We start from the raw sequence: 15,541 nt of genomic DNA, 5'->3' as shown, positions 1-15,541 counted from the left end.
AGCTGGCAGATGTTCCGCAGAGCCCCCGCGCAGCCCCCCGGGTGCCACAGCCCTGCTCCAGCACGGCCTGTACCCTCCCGGGGAGGGAGGGTAGGGAGGGCAGAGCCGTCCCTGGCCTCCTCCGTGGATGGATGGGTGGGTGCGTGCCCCAGCCTCCCACCAGCCCTGTGCCCCGGGAAGGTGACGTGCCGCGGTTCAGCATCACCTAGGGAGCCAGCTGGATTTGTTCCAGTATCTCTCCTGGGATTTTTTTTTGCTCGGCGAATGCCTGAGGGCGTTTTTAAGGACTTTGCGGTGCTTTTGCAGGCGGTTGGTGGTTGTTTTGTTTGGTTTTTTGTTGTGTGGGTTTTTTGGTGGGTTTTTTTGCCTTGTTTTTTGTTTCTTTCCGCATCTGAGTCCTCCTGGGATGGGCTCTGCCCTGGCTCTGCCATGGCCATGGCTGGGGTGGCTGCTCCAACACCATCTCCTCATTCCCATTAGCCTCCCACTCCTATGCAGCTCCACGGCGATCCCACGTTTGCTCCGGGTGCCTCATGCCCGGGTGCAAGCTGTGCCCCCACAGAGCTTGGCACCCAAAGCCTTGGGTGTCATGGGGAGGTGATTCCTCCCTCCCGGAGCGCTGGGATTAAATGATTTGTCAGGGATCACGTGGAGAATCCGAGTCCCGCTGTCGTAAACACGAGGCTGACTTTCCTGCCAGCCAAACCCTCCTGCAAGCACAGCCTTGTCTGTGAGCAGGGGCAGATCCTGCTCGGTGCAGAGCTGCTCTCCCATCTTGGCCTCGCCGGACCGCTTGTTTACTTTCTTCTGCAGATGCCCTAAACCTTGACAACGACCTATTTTAAACCCTTCTGTTACGCAAAGCTCCTTTCCTAGAAAGAGGCTTTGTAGCGCTCGGTCCAACCAGCCCAGCTCTCCTCCATGTGTGTAAAAGCAAACTGCAAGTGCCTGGCAGGTTCAGTTCAGCTCCAGCACATCCAAAACCCACACGCAGATGAGTCAGGAGGCTCAGCAGACGCCACCTGAAACCATCCTGAGAGACAGCTGGCCCGGTTTGCAGAGGAATCAGATAAGCAGTAAGTCAGCCTTCGAGTCCACTCCTCAAACTTTCTTTTCATTAGTGCTTTTCATCCATCTCCTCCTTCTCCAGTATTCAACAAAGCTAGGAGACAGCTTTTCTCCAGACATTTCTCCTCTGTTTCTGTCCATACCTTTCCCTGGCAGTGAAAACATCTGATTATTTTTTTTTTTTTTTTTAGTTTTCACATTTTGAAAAGGGAAATTTTAAGCAAATATTTCTCCTCCTTCTTCCACAATACTTCCCAGTTTTCAAGATTGCTACTCGTCTGGCAGAGGATGGTTTGCAAGAGAAAACAAGACAAACAATGGTAATGAGCAACAACAGTAACAAGAGAGGGGGGAAAAAAATGTTTCAAATTTGCTTCTTCAGAGGACACAATGTTTGATCCCAGAGCAGAAGGAGACAGACTTTGCTCATGGGTCCAAGCCTTCTTTCAGCCACCCCTTCACCCTGGGGCTCTCCATCCTTTCCTTTTCCTCAGGGAGGTGCCCTGGGCCACGCTCAAGCTGCTGGCAGCACAGAGTTATCTCCTCCTCCTCACACTGGTGGTCACACACAGCTCCTTCCACAATTTCTCCTCCATCTCTAATCCACAGCCCAGGTTTTTAAGCCAACACAAAGTCAGTGATGGTTTATTTTAACATGCCAGGCTGTAACCTGAAGCTAGAGATACAAAATTCAGCCTAACAAGTTTCCCTTGGCCAGCTAAGAGCACAGGTTAGAGATTAATCCAACAGCAGCAGATGGTCTGGGCTGGACCCTTGCTGCTTCCCACGGCTGCTCCTTCCCATCCCCTGGGTACCTGCAGCCTGGTTTGGCATCTATCTGTGCTCTTGCCTGGACAGACAAGCTGCTCTACAGAAAAACAAATGCAGAATTTGAAACCTGATGTGCTGGGGACAGGGTCTGTTTTGTGGCTCATGCTCATGCTCCCACCAACACCTACCTGTGCACACACACGCATTTACCATCAGCTGGAATTGTCAGACTTCAAGTCACTGTCAGTGGCTCCTTATGTCTCTGTTGTCTGGTCCATGCAGGGCAAGGATGATGGTGAGGACTCAGTTTAATCCAGAGAGGTTCTTCTGTGGGTTTTATTCCCAGTTCAAACCAGCTTGAGATGATCCAGTGAGTGCAGATACTGGGGCAGGTAACAGATCCCCTTGCTCTTTGAGAAGCCATAGGACTGGTGTTTAGAGGAGTGAGTGATCCCATAAATGACCTGGTCTTCCCTGGATGTAAGACTTCAGGTTGAACCCTTGGATGGGTTCTCATTTTCCAAACCCAGTTAATCTCCCTTTCTCTCTCTCTCTCTCTCTCTCTCTCTCTCTCTCCTCCCTCTTCTCCTTACCTGGCTGACTGTTTGCACAAACCTTATAGACTTCAGCACTTTGGGAATTCAAAGGTACCATCGAACGAGGTTGGAGATGATCACCTGGTCCACAAGCAGTGAATAGGTAGCAGATAGAGAAACAGTCTGGTCACATCTGCCTGTTTTCCTGCCAAAAATGCCAGAGACTGCTGGGATGGATGTTAAAAAGCCATCACCCTCCCAAATTGCTGACGAATACTTTGGGGATTTATACCTGGAACAGCAAATCCCAGTTTTCCATTCTTTTACGTCGATGTGGGTACTGGGGGTGCAGCTAGAAAATCAGCAGGAATAAAAGGCATAATTTTAATTTACCTGAAGAGGTATAAATCAGGTGAGGAAGTGGTAGACATTTCTTCCTGCTGTGGACCTGGAGAAGATTTAATATCCTCTTGCCTGGCTGAGCAGAGCTGCTCCTGTCCCCCAGCCCCTCACCAAGGCAGGGGGTCTCACATGAGAGGAGTCTCACATGACTGGAGGAGATTCAATACCCTTGGAGGAGGGAGCAGCCTAGAAAATGGGTTTTGTAGGAATTTTTTCACCTATTGCAGCTGACTCATTTGGGGTGAGATGGGCTGTGCCCCAAAAGGGCCATCCCTGCCTGTAAAGGGAGCACAGGGAGACTAAACCAGGCACTGCAGTTGTGACCTGATGAGGCATCAGACAGCACATGGCAGCACCCCTGAGCATCAGCCACCTCTGCAGGCTCCAAAGAGCTGACAGAGTCAGCTCCTGGCTGTCCCTGTGCTCAGGAAGATGCGATAAGATCCTGGTATTTTTGACAGGGATCCAGACATCCTGCCTGGCTCCCAGTGGCAGGACACAGAGCTGCCTTCAGCATCCACCAGTTTTCCTCCCTGAAATTCTCTCCTGAAAAATAACATGATCCCTGTGTCAACTACATATGCCCTGCCTGGAAAACCCATGGAATAAAGGGCTCTTGACAGGAGCTGTTCTTCGAGCTTTAGTGTCCCTGCAAATAATTTTCCCAGGTTTTCAGGCAAGTTCTGAATGTGGCATAAGGCTGGGATGATCTGAAATGCAAGTGGTCTTCAAGAGAGCGCTATCTAGTCATGGTATTGTATTTTTAGCCTGCTGCTAAATGCACACTGAATGCAAACAAGTAGGGAGCTGGCTGGTGGGCTGATGTCTGTGCTTGATTATACAGGGATTATTGGGCACCTGGGATTTTCAGTGGCACTACACTGTGAGGGGTAACAGATACTGAGTGTCTTCGGGGATCTTGGCTGTGAGCAGAATCAAGCCCCTGATCCCCAGGCATGGACTTGCTTCAGTGTTCCCATCACATGCTGAAACAAAGCACCTCCACAGCCAGCCAGCTGTGCTTCAGCAGGCTCTGTTTTCTGCAGCTGATGTGCTGTGTTCGGTCCTTTGGCCCATAATGATGAACAGGCAGCCCCAGCATCCTCTCTGCAGAGACAGAAGATGAAAGTTGGACGCTCTGAAGAGAGCAAGGCTGGGATGTTGGCAGGTGCCTTCACCACGGAGGCAGCACTAATAGATTTCAAGCTTCATTAGTTTCCTCCATTTTAAAACTGACACCCTTGGAATCAGCAACTAGGGGAACTCCTAGTCAGAATTAAAAATAAAATTAAAACAAACCAAAAAAAAAAAAAAAAAAAAGACAAGAACAAAAAAAGCTGCTTTAGAGCACCCAGAAGGAACAGCAACCACGGGCAAATAAACTGTGTCCCAGAGTTATTACCTGGCTGTAATTCTGTGCACAGCTACAGGATAAATAGCCTATTCCTGGAAGTGCTCTTTCCATGGTTGCAACTGTGGGCTTAGATTTAAGGTCAGATTACCTGATTTAGCAAACTGAAGTGTCAGCTGATCCACAGTAACCACCCAAGTTCATGCAGGAGTGGTGCTGTGCCTCCCAACCTTCCCTGTCAGTGTCTGAAACCATCACCCCTAAACCAGTAATTCCCAAACCCCTGTTGTTGTGATTCAGCTTTCCTGTAGATCCAGCAGGGCTTCATGGGCCCAGGGGGGAAAAAATACTGGCACAGCAAAAATCTGCCATTTTTAATTCTTCACTCTGATTTCCTCTTTCTAAACCCAAATGTGCCCACAATTGGGTTTTCTTTTCCCTGTTTTTCTTCTCCTCGAGTTTCTCGGAGCCGTAGGCATGCAGCAGTGCGTGTGTGGGATTTAATGAGGTCTGTGCCGTTAGTTGATCCAGGAAAGGGCTGATGTGGATAGCAAAGCAGTTTCCAAGATCTACAGGAAGAATTGTATGGCCCAGTATCGTTGTGTTCAAATAGTAATTTGGTTTCTAATACCTTTACAGAGTGCTAAAACACTGCCCCAGCCATTGGAAGATCAGGGGTTTTTGTGACATGGAGGAGGAAACCTGGAGCCAGTAACACCGAGATCCTTGGCTGGTTTGTGCCAGATGGGACAGGGGAGGCTGGAAAACCTCAGGCAAGCACTTGGACCACATTCAACGAACTTCCAGTGGAATCTGATAAAGCCTTAAACATCAGTGAGGCTGAGAACGGGTGTGAGTGGTGTCATCCAGAACAGCGACAGACCCACCCTGCAGCCGGTGGGGAGCTTCAGGACCCCCCTCACACCACCCTTAGATGGTGCTTTTATTTATTCCCATTGATGAGGTACAGAACTAGGGGTCTGGCAGCCCTGGAAATGCAAAACCCCCGACGTGACCGTGGTTTTCATGATAACAGCAGGTGCCGAGCCTGTAACAAGCTCCATTGATGGCAGTCTGGGGAGAGCCCTTGGTTTTACTGAGCTGTGTCTGGTGGGCAAGTTTCTCCCAGCCCTACACGGTGACCAGTTCTCCCTGATGTTTGCAGCTGCAAAACTGGAAGGAAAAAGAGTTGGGCTATGGCACCTTCCCTCAGCATCAGCTGGAGACACTCAGGGGAGCAGCCTGAGGGCAGCCAGGTGCCTGCCACAGGGGAGAGGGCCAATTGGAGAGGCTACATGCAAGAAAGCTGCAAGTATTGCACTTAAAGGTGTACTGGATAAAAGTGCACTGAGGGGCTGTACAGATCTCCCTTTCCATTTCTGCTGGAATTAAAGGGAGCAGTAATTTTATTATTAGTTCCGAAAAGCATCATGTGGAGGTTTTCCCTACCAAGGGCAAAAGTTGGAGAGGGTCACCAGGGCATTGTGGCTTTCCTAATGCCTCCTGCCTGGCTGAGCAGAGCTGTCCTGCTCCTTTCCCCCAACCCCTGACCAAGGCAGGGGGTCTCACACATGACAAATTTCTCCCAGCCCTACACGGTGGCCAGTTCGCCCTGATGTTTTTAGCTGGAAAACTGCAAAGTAAAAGAACCCCATCAGGCAGCATCTTAACCCATTTACTACAAAATAAGATAATTAAGGAATGGAAACACTTCCTAACAAAGTGCTACAGAGACATGGTGGTGCTGTTTGTTCTCCCTGGACCTGAGCCCAGGGCCTGTGACCAGACCTGTCATAGCCCCACACCTTCAAAGCCAGAGCCTGGGCTGTGTTCTTGCTCTCCTATCGCAGGGTGAGAGCTTTCCTGGAGCCTCCAAAAGAGCCCGAACACTTTCTTCTGTAATCTGTCATGCCTGTCAGGATGCCAAGAGACACGCCAGACCTGGACCCTGGGCCAGAACAACTATGTAGACATGCCCAGAAAGGAGAGCTGGCACAAGGTGTTGTATGAAGTGAGATATGTGGAGCTGCAGGCAAATAGTTTGGTAATTGCTTGGGTAGGTTAGGCTTGGCACAGGGCAGAGCATGTCTGCTCAACATGAAAGGAAGAGGCAAAACAGCTTGGAAAAGGTGTGGATCCTGTTTGAGTGGGAGCTCGGGAGAGCTTCAAAGGGTTAAACAATAATAACTGACCGAGAAAGGCTGAGGTGAAGCACTCAGTAATATCTCAGTGAGGCCACAAACACCCTTTCAAAAGGGTTTTCCCAGGGGGAAAAAAAAAAAAAAAAAAAAAAAAAAAGATCACATTCCTGATAATTAATCCCATTTCATGATACGGTTCATGAGAGATGGGAGGGAGGAGTGTGCACCTTGCTCAGTGTTTGTGCAGAGGGGATATATTCCCTAAGAGCTTGTTACTGGTGCTCAAGGCCATCCAGTCCCCTGATGAGCATTTTTGATCAAAGTCTTTCCAAGCTGATCTATTTTCAGCCCAACCCACTCGATACCTTGATTGCCACACAGCTCTTTTAGCTGCTCTTAGGTAAACAGGCTGTCTCTCCTTGGCATTTTGCCTCGCTAAGCCCAAAAATACAAGTGGCCCAGAAAATGAGAGAAGCTGCTCTCCTTCGCCAGGAAAAACGATGCTATTTCTGAAATAAGCTGGGTTTAATACACCTCACTGGCCATGCATGGATGTATTTATTTATAAATATACTTGAACTGGAGGTCCAGCTGTTGAATGCCTGTATAGAGGCAGGATCAGAGAGAAAATTATGTACATATAAACCCTGACATGCCTTCAGTCCAGTAGCTGTCTGAATGTAGCATCTTGGTTATGCTGAGGTATCAGGGTCTGACTCCCATTATAGAGCGTTCATGTGAGCTGCTCCAAGCTCAAACCAGTGGGTTATGGTCTGTTCTGGAGAGCTGTGCTGTGCTTAGGGAGGCCAACAACCAAGATTCCCATGCTGGGAATTGCTTTGCACCCCACGGTGGAGCTGGAAGTCAGGTCAGACACTCTGGGGACCCCTCCGAGCTCAGCCCCACAGCTGGTGGCTGTGAACAGCAGATCAGTGCTGTCTGTCTGCTCACATCCTCGGTTCTCTGCGGGCCGAGGTGGCCCCACATGAGATGCAGCACTGCACAGGACACAGTTCACAAGCCCTCCCTCAGTCAGCACCCCTGGGGCTGAGCCACAGCCTTGAGCCCATCCAAATCAGAGCTCAGTCCACAGCAGATCTTATTTTTGAGGAATGACAGTGACACTGGCCAGAGCTTGAAGTCATGTTTTCAGTTTTCCCCTTAGAAAGTAAACACATAGAAGTCAACAACAGATGGAGCATCACATGGAGTTACATAGGTCAGCACAGACCGCAGAGAACCCCTGAGTCTGAAGAAGAAATAATTTGGAGGGGGTAGCAGCTGGGAGATAATTCTGAGGGATTGAGAAAGAAAGCAAAAAATACTGGCATGAACCTCCTCTGTGACAGAGCAGCTGAAAGCCTTGGTTGTCAAAGCAATGCGACAGAGAAGGAGAGATTTTCAGTAGTTCAGAAAGTACTGTGGGGAGTCTGGGGTGAGAAATGAGGGGTTCAGGTGAGTGGAGTGCTGCAATGATGGGCTGCAGCGTGGAGGAAGATGGAAGGGAGGACAGGGAGCAGAGGACACCTATTAATAAAAAATCCACATTTCATTTAAGATTTATCGATACCTCAGAGCCAGAGAGCCTTCCATGCCTCTGCATCTTCGAGCTGACATTACCCAAGAGTGGGCAGCGTCAGGGATCTGTTATGAGCTGTTGGGCTGAAGTGGAGAAGAGCTCTGGACATTAATTTGCAGAAATTAGGAGATTTTGGTTAATGGATATCTCAGCCTGAGAGGCCTGTGCTGCAGTAGCAGAACAGCATTAGTGTTTCTGGAAACACAGCTGGTCGTTGCTGAACATGCACTGTCATGTATCAAAAATGCAATCACTCAGCTGGGGACCTCAGGATGGTGGCTGTGGATTAATTCAGCGCTGGACAAAAAAAAAATTGATGGTTGCCTTGGGACCAGTGTTTACTACCTGGTGACATTCAAAGAAAGGACAGTCCCATCTGGTCGTGGGGACAGCAGTGATGGTGCAAAAAGATGAAGTGGTCACTGTGGACAAAGAGCAGGCCATGAACTCGCCCCGAAGGAGGGTCAGGAGGGACTGGTTTTGTCGTGGAGGTGAAGGGCTGAGTCAACGTGGGAAGGGATGTGAGGGTGAAGTTGCTTCCATGCAGGGTGTTAATGAAACAGGTACCGAGAAGTTCCCGTTAGAAACAATGCTGGGAAGTTGGGGATGGTGAGTCACCAAAATAATGTGATAATAAATGTCATAATAATAAATATTTAGCGCAGGGAGAGGGCCAACAAACAAAAGCTAAAATTGGGAGTGGACTTCATTAGAGCTGAGGATTGCTTCCGAGGGGAGAGGATACAGGATGCAGGGCTGCCTGATCTGTGGGAGAAAAATAGCAGCGAGTGGAGAGCAGGTCCAAGTGAATTTGTGTTCCAAAGGAGGCACCTTTTTTAACATTGATGCTGACAAATTATCAGGATACACTCGAAGGGCAGCAGTATGCATTCCCCCACACCAAACCTTGTGTGCAGCCAGAAGACACCCTGTCAGGCCATGAGGGGAAAGAGGAACGTTGGAGGCGCTCTAACTCATTTGGTCCATCTGGGATTTCCGCTGGAAAATGGGACAAGTGGTTCCTGGTCCCCATCAGCTGCTCCATCGGGATTTCAACAGATTTAAGCAGATGAACAGAGCACCTGATACTTTCAAATCAATGCTGCTCACGTGGCAAGTGGAGCTTTAAGCCAGAAGATGAGCTCTCGGAGGGGGAAGTGGTATCTTTAATAGCCTGTGAATGGTCAGAGGTTGGGATTTTCCCGGCCTCTCACATCTCCCCATGTGAGACGCGCCGGAGGTAACGCCAGGCAATTTACCTTTTGGCGGCTTTTCCTGCTGAGCAAATATTTGCCTTACCATGGCTTTAACGTGCCCATCTCGGTGACAGCTAAATGTAAACCGCAAAATAAAGCGGTGCCACGGGGGGGAAGAGACCCCACGCTCGGCAGCGCGGTTTTATCCGGCTCCGGGTTTTACCGGCGCATCGGGTGAAACAACAAGAAGAAACCCTCTATTCCCAAAGGTGGCATTTGAGGGGAACTTGGGGGGCACCCTGGCCTATTGAGGTCGTTTTTGAAGTCCACGGAGCCTTAGCGCCGGGTCTGCTGCTGATGAATCACGATCTCCGAGAGCGACCCCCTCTCTCCCTCCCGCTCCCGGGGCTCGGTTGTCTCTGACACCGATTTGCTCTCGGGTGTTTTAGCAGCCAAGTTTCTCGTCCGGTGACGGCGTGTTCCCCCCTCCGGAAGGGGCTGCGGGGAGCCGCGGCTCCACAGGCCGCTGTGACATTTGGAGTGACCGGGAGGTCACTCGGACGGAAGAAAACAAAAGCAGCGGCCGCCCCACCGCGCTCGGCGGCCCCGGAGCGGCCCCGCAGAGGGGAAAGCACCAACAGGGTATTTAAGACCTGCATTTTGCTTCACAACAATTTTGCTTTCTATAAAATATATTTTTTTAAATCACTGGCAAATCTTTTCTCTTTTCTTTTCTCTTTTCTCTTCTTTTCTCTTCTTTTCTCTTCTCTTCTCTTCTCTTTTCTCTTTTCTCTTCTCTTTTCTCTTCTCTTTTCTCTTCTCTTTTCTCTTTTCTCTTCTCTTCTCTCTTCTCTTCTCTTTTCTCTTTTCTCTTTTCTTTTCTCTTTTCTTTTCTTTTCTCTTTTCTTTTCTCTTTTCTTTTCTCTTTTCTTTTCTCTTCTCTTCTTTTCTCTTCTTTTCTCTTCTTTTCTCTTCTTTTCTCTTCTTTTCTCTTTTCCCCTTTCCCCTTCCCTTCCCTTCCCTTCCCTTCCCTTCCCTTCCCTTCCCTTCCCTTCCCTTCCCTTCCCTTTCTTTTCCTTTCCTTCCCAAACCTTCCCAAACCTTCCCTTTCATTTCCTTTTCCATCCCCTTCCCCATTTCTCCAGTATTTTTATCTCCTCTGGGAGAGGAAGGAAGGAGAACCCATGGAGATGGTCTGGGACATCCCCAGAATAAAGCCTGGAAAAGTCTGTAAAAAGCCAGTTCTGTAAAGGACGCAGATCCTGCTGTAGCATCCTCGGGGTTATCTGTGTGCTGAGCTGAAACATGTCCAGAGAAAGGAAACAGAGCTGGGAAAGGGACTGGAACCCAAGTCAGATGAGGAGCAGCTGAGGGAGCTGGGGGGGTTCAGCCTGGAGAAAAGGAAGCTCAGAGGAGACCATTTCACTTTCTACAACTCCCTGAAAGGAGGTTGTGGGGGTCAGTCTCTTCTCCCAGGTGACAAGCCATAGGACCAGAGGAAATGGGCTCAAGCAGTGCCAGGGGAGGTTTAGATTGGATATTAGGAATTACTGCTTCACAGAAAGGGTTTTCAAGCCCTGGAACAGGCTGCCCAGGGAAGTGGTGGAGTCACTGTCCCTGGGGATACTTAAAAGACATGTAGATGTGGCACCTGGGGACACAGTTTAATGGTAGACTTGGCAGAGCTGGCTTAATGGCTGGACTCAATGGTCTTAAAGGTCTTTTCTGACCTAAGTGGTTCTATGATATTCAAGTCTGGAGAAAGATACTCAGCATGGACTGAATTCATTCTGTTCTTCACTTGCCACATTCTCTTCATCATCCTTAATGCAATATGTATGAGGACCCTGGTGAGCTCATTGACTCGTGCCCATAGGACCAGGAATAAATGAGGTTGGAAGGGACCTCAGGAGGTCACCAAGCCAAATCTTCTGCCAAGAGCAGAAATCAGGAATAACTAGGCACTCGCTGTTAGGCTTCCCCTCTCAGCTGGCAAGAACCACTGCATAAACATTCCCTTTATTAACCATTTGAATCTGCTATTTCAGGCTGTACCTGCAGCTGAACAGGCAGATTCTGGCCCTGACACCTTTCAGGCTGCTGTGCTTGGACAACTTCAAGAAAGGACTATATATCATCACCCCTGTTGTATTAGTGATTTGCCACATCCCACACCAGCCTGCTCAATTTGGTGGCTTCCCCATCCTCACTGCTTCTGCTCCTGCCCTCTTCATGCTGCCCCCAAGCTCCCTCTCAGGGCTGAGGATCGTTCACTCTCCCTGAACTCCTAATTCAAGCTCCATGTCTTTCCCCTCCTGCCGCTGGCCAACTCCTCCTCAGCTTCTGCTTTGGTTTAAAAATGGTTTTAAAATATTTCCGAGTATATACAATGTGTTTGCAACATCCTTTGAGTCAGAATATTGTTTGTTCTCACAGCCTTTGTCCACGTCATCTTCCTTTGCCTCCTCTTAGGCTTTCTTCCTTTACCTTGGAAAGGGCTCTTCTTTGCACCTGCTCAAAGTAAGGAGAGGGGAAAACAGCTTTGGTGGGTTTTACTTTTGCTTTTTTTTTTTTCCTCCAAAGTATTTGGAAATGTTTGTGGTGGTTGTTTTTTAAAACTTTAATGGCAAATTTCAATACTGAAGCTTTCCATCCTGGTAACGGGGCTTTTGCCAGAAAACAAAAGAAAGGGGAGGGAAGCCTGAAGGAGCAGTTAAATTTAGTTTTCCAACTCCGTTGCATAAAGAAACCCAGACAGCTTTTACCAAGATTTGCTCTTGCAGAAAGACAATTTGTTAGTGATTTGCAGGGTCTGGTTTTGCTTTAGAGGAAGACGAACAAAAGCAAAGTTTTTGCTACGCCACAGAGTGTTTATCCTTTCCACTCCAGGCCGGAGGACACGCTCCAACCCAGAGGACAAGGAGCCACATGCAGATCTGCTCCTTAGCAGTGAAGCAAGGTATTTCTTTAGCACCTGCAGTGCTCTGGATTCAAGTGCAGACTCCACATGTTCCTTTGCTCAGTGCAAGGGAGAGGACAGGCTGCCAGGAAGGGAACAGACCCACAACAGTGGAGAGAGAAAACAGAGTTTAAGACTTGGAGCTCCAAACTTGTCAACCCAGCACCTCACTCCTGGTTCTTGGGCTTGTGTGAGGATGTTCTTCACAGTCTCTGATCCATCCCTGTGCTGTACATCAAAAGACTCTGGATTAGCTCCATAGCACCCTGCAAAACCACCCAGGACAGACTTGCTGTTGCTGAGCCCCTGCCAGGAGTAGATGATGATTATGGACGTTTGCCCTGAGGGACATGAAGTTCACTATTTCAGCTCTTGAAATCTTAGCTGTGCTCTTTCTGGGACGTTACTTGGGCTGTGGTTTCACAGGAATCTCATGGAATCACAGAAAACAGGGTGCCTAAAGTGATACCAGAAGCAGCTGTACCCCTACCTCTCTCTGAGAGCGGTGAAACATTGGAGTGAGCAAAGGGAAGATCATGGATCTCCATCACTAGAGGTTTTGAAGGATAAGGAGGAGCAATGTCCATCAGGAGTGACACAGGCTGAGTCCATCCTGCACAAGGACAGAAACTGAGTCCTGCCCAGTGCTGCCTCTGCAGAGTCCAAAGGGCTGTATGTGAGCTCTGACCACGATGGTCACTGGGGATCTTGGCAGTATCTGGGGCCCCACACATGGGCATTGAGATCTTTTGGAGGTCACATCAGGGATCCTGGCCTGACTCTACAATGAATGTCCCCCCCTGGCCTCAGGGGACACTTGTCTCAGCCCAACAGGGTGACCCAGTCAGCACCTGGGTGTCAGGAGCTGTGGAGGAGCTTCCTGAGGGATAATCCGGACAAGATAACACAACCCAACAGCTCCTGTCCAGAGGGAGATGGGAAACAGAAGGTGGCAGAGGAGGAGCCCAGGAGGAAAGCCCACCCAAGAACCACCGGCGAGGGCACCCATAATAAACATAATAAACCCATAATAAACAGGGGGGAAGCTGGAGAAGCAGTACCCTTGGATATGTCAGTCCAGCTGTGTGTCATCTCCAACAGCATCCTGCAACCCACACGTGGCCTGACCCAAAGCCCTTTGGCGCAAATAAGGAAGAGCCTTGCTTCCAGGAACAACCTGGATGGGGTGCAATCAGGGAGAAGGGCTGTGCAACCCTTTACCAAGCATTTCTCTGGGAGAAAATAAATGCCAAGTGCCACTTGTTCCCTCCCCTGTTCCCATCCCCTCCTTCAGGGAGACGTGCCCCAAAGGGAAAATCTGAACAGCTTTGTATTCTGGCTGGAGGCTGGACCCAGGGTCAAGGCTGTGTGATGGCTGTGCTGGGGACACAGCACGTGACAAGGTTCAATTAAAACATTTCACAGGCACAAGGCTGACCTATTCACAGACAAATTGGTCTTATAAATAAAATGAATGTGTGCAGGACAAATAGTGAGCCTGTCAACCCCGCAAAGCCCTGCCTGGAGAGCTGGGAAATATTTTATTGGGATATAAAGTCTTAAATGCCATTCTCCGCGCATGGACGGGGGCTGTGTGCCTCTTCATCAGCGAGCCCCACTGCCTGCTCCTGCATTTTGATTCATGGCTGAGTGGGAACCTTCAATTCCCTTTGGTGGCTTTGCAGAGTGTGATTGACAACCCGCAGGTCAGAGTCTGACTTCAGCTCCCCAGTGCCCAGAAACACGGAGAGCAGAGCTCAGGGCCGTGGGGACGTCACTGAGAGGAGTCCTCTTCTCTCCAGGCCAGGCTGGAAGTGCTCTGGTGCTTCCCACACCCCCATCACACCGTCTCCGCTCCACTGATGCCATTAGCATGGGGGCAGAGGGGACAAACCCTTCCCAGTCACATTTCTTTCCAGCTCCATCCTTATATCCCTCCTTCCTTGTCCAGAATTGGGGGGGAAAAAAAAAATTCCCCAAAACCAAACAGGACAACAAACTGAATTCCCATCTTTTCCCCCTTGATTCGATTCACCCTGCCAAGGGCTCTTTCTGAGGAGGTGGGGACTGGGGGTGTTCAGCAGAGTCAGCCCCAACCTCCTGAAACCCCAACATAGACCACGTGGGTGTAAAAGCAGCTCTGCTGACGCCTCCAACCCCTGTAGACATTTAATGGCACTCGTACCAGTGCTAATTACATCTTAACATTTTCCCTCTGTATTTTGGTATTTATTTTGGAAAAGCTCCTCCCTGGACCCATTTTCTCGCTCAGCTTTAAAACAATAACACCACCACGCTTGCTTTTCCCTTGGCTGTTTCCCTCATTATTTTAACTCTGCCATTCTGCTCCTGTACAGTCAGCAGAGGAGTTCAATCAGGCTGATGAGTAAAAGTGCATAATTTTATGGCTGCATATCAACTGCCTGTTATTAAACTAATCAATCAGCTTCAGTGCAGCTACCAGCACAGCGCGGGAGAGGACAAGGCAGGGGGAAATGCTATGCCGTTATTTTTCCAAAAGGAAAAAGAAATAATAATACAATCTGGCCAACAACATTCTTCAGCTTGTCCTTCTCTGCAGGGAGAAATGACTCCAGTGAGTTATGGAGTAGGTGACCTGCAGGAAGGTAGTGAGGAGTTTGCAGTGTCCTTCTGCTCACCAGCAGTGCCAAGCCAAAGCGCTCAGCAATTCCCATGCTCCAAAGAACAGGAAAGCCATCAGCTGCTCTCCCATCCCATCTTGCAGTGTTCCACTGCAGGTGCCTCCCACCTCCTCCAGCAAAGCATTTGGGCATATGTTAAGTTAATCCCATTGAAGGCAGCAGGATCATTACCTGTGACCATTCTTTTTGGCCTTAGGGGGGTCAGCAGTCATGGAAGAAGTTAGGGAGCTGATTTCCAGTGGTCTTACTCCCAGTAGTTGTCTCCCCTGATGGTCCTGGTGAGACTTATGGGTGGCAGAAGGAAGGAATAGATGCAGGAACCTCCTTTTCCACGAATAATTAGACTCCTTCACACTTCCACTACCACAAAATGTAGAAATTACTTCCCCATCCTGTCTGGGGCACGGGCCATGGTTTGCTCCTGAAAGGCTGCTGAGGGCACCAAGGGACAGACCATGTCCCTGAGGGGCAGGACAACGAAGGGACAAGCTACATTGCACCAAGGGAAATTTGGAGAGCACATCAGGCAAAGCTTCCTGCTGGAGCGGGCTGAGCAGACACAGGGACACATTCCCAGGAGGTTGTGGAGGTCTCCCAGAGCAAGCCCTAGATGTTGCTACTTCTACAGCAACGTCTGTTTGGGCTGGACCTGGTGAGGTTCTGCTTGAAGCAATAGATGGGCATTTTGGTCCTGGGGGTCCCTTGCAGCTCTGAGTCCATGGGAAAGACCAACCCACCTTCCCTTGACTTCCAAGAGAAGGAGGAGATGATGTAATAGGGCTTTGAATCTCAGAGCAAGTCGGTGGGACCTTCTGTTTTGATAAACAAGAGCAAAGAGGGAGGGAGGAAGGGAGGGAATGAGGAGGAAGGAAGGA

General features: G+C 49.4%; 1 long non-coding RNA gene across 1 annotated transcript; it reads left to right on the top strand.

Annotated features, from left to right (window-relative positions):
- Window positions 1-11,417: 11,417 nt before the first annotated feature.
- LOC114065148 lies at window positions 11,418-13,974 on the top strand. Its single transcript, XR_003572883.1, has 2 exons — window positions 11,418-11,589; window positions 11,934-13,974. It is a non-coding gene; the product is annotated as an uncharacterized LOC114065148 (long non-coding RNA).
- The last annotated feature ends 1,567 nt before the right edge of the window (window positions 13,975-15,541 follow it).

Source organism: Empidonax traillii, unplaced genomic scaffold, assembly GCF_003031625.1.
Source record: "Empidonax traillii isolate 1590-97213 ecotype Southwest subspecies unplaced genomic scaffold, ASM303162v1 scaffold624:size695616, whole genome shotgun sequence".
Classification (NCBI taxonomy): Eukaryota; Metazoa; Chordata; class Aves; order Passeriformes; family Tyrannidae; genus Empidonax; species Empidonax traillii.
Note: the sequence above shows the minus strand (reverse complement) of the source record. Positions and strands in the feature narration are given on the sequence as shown.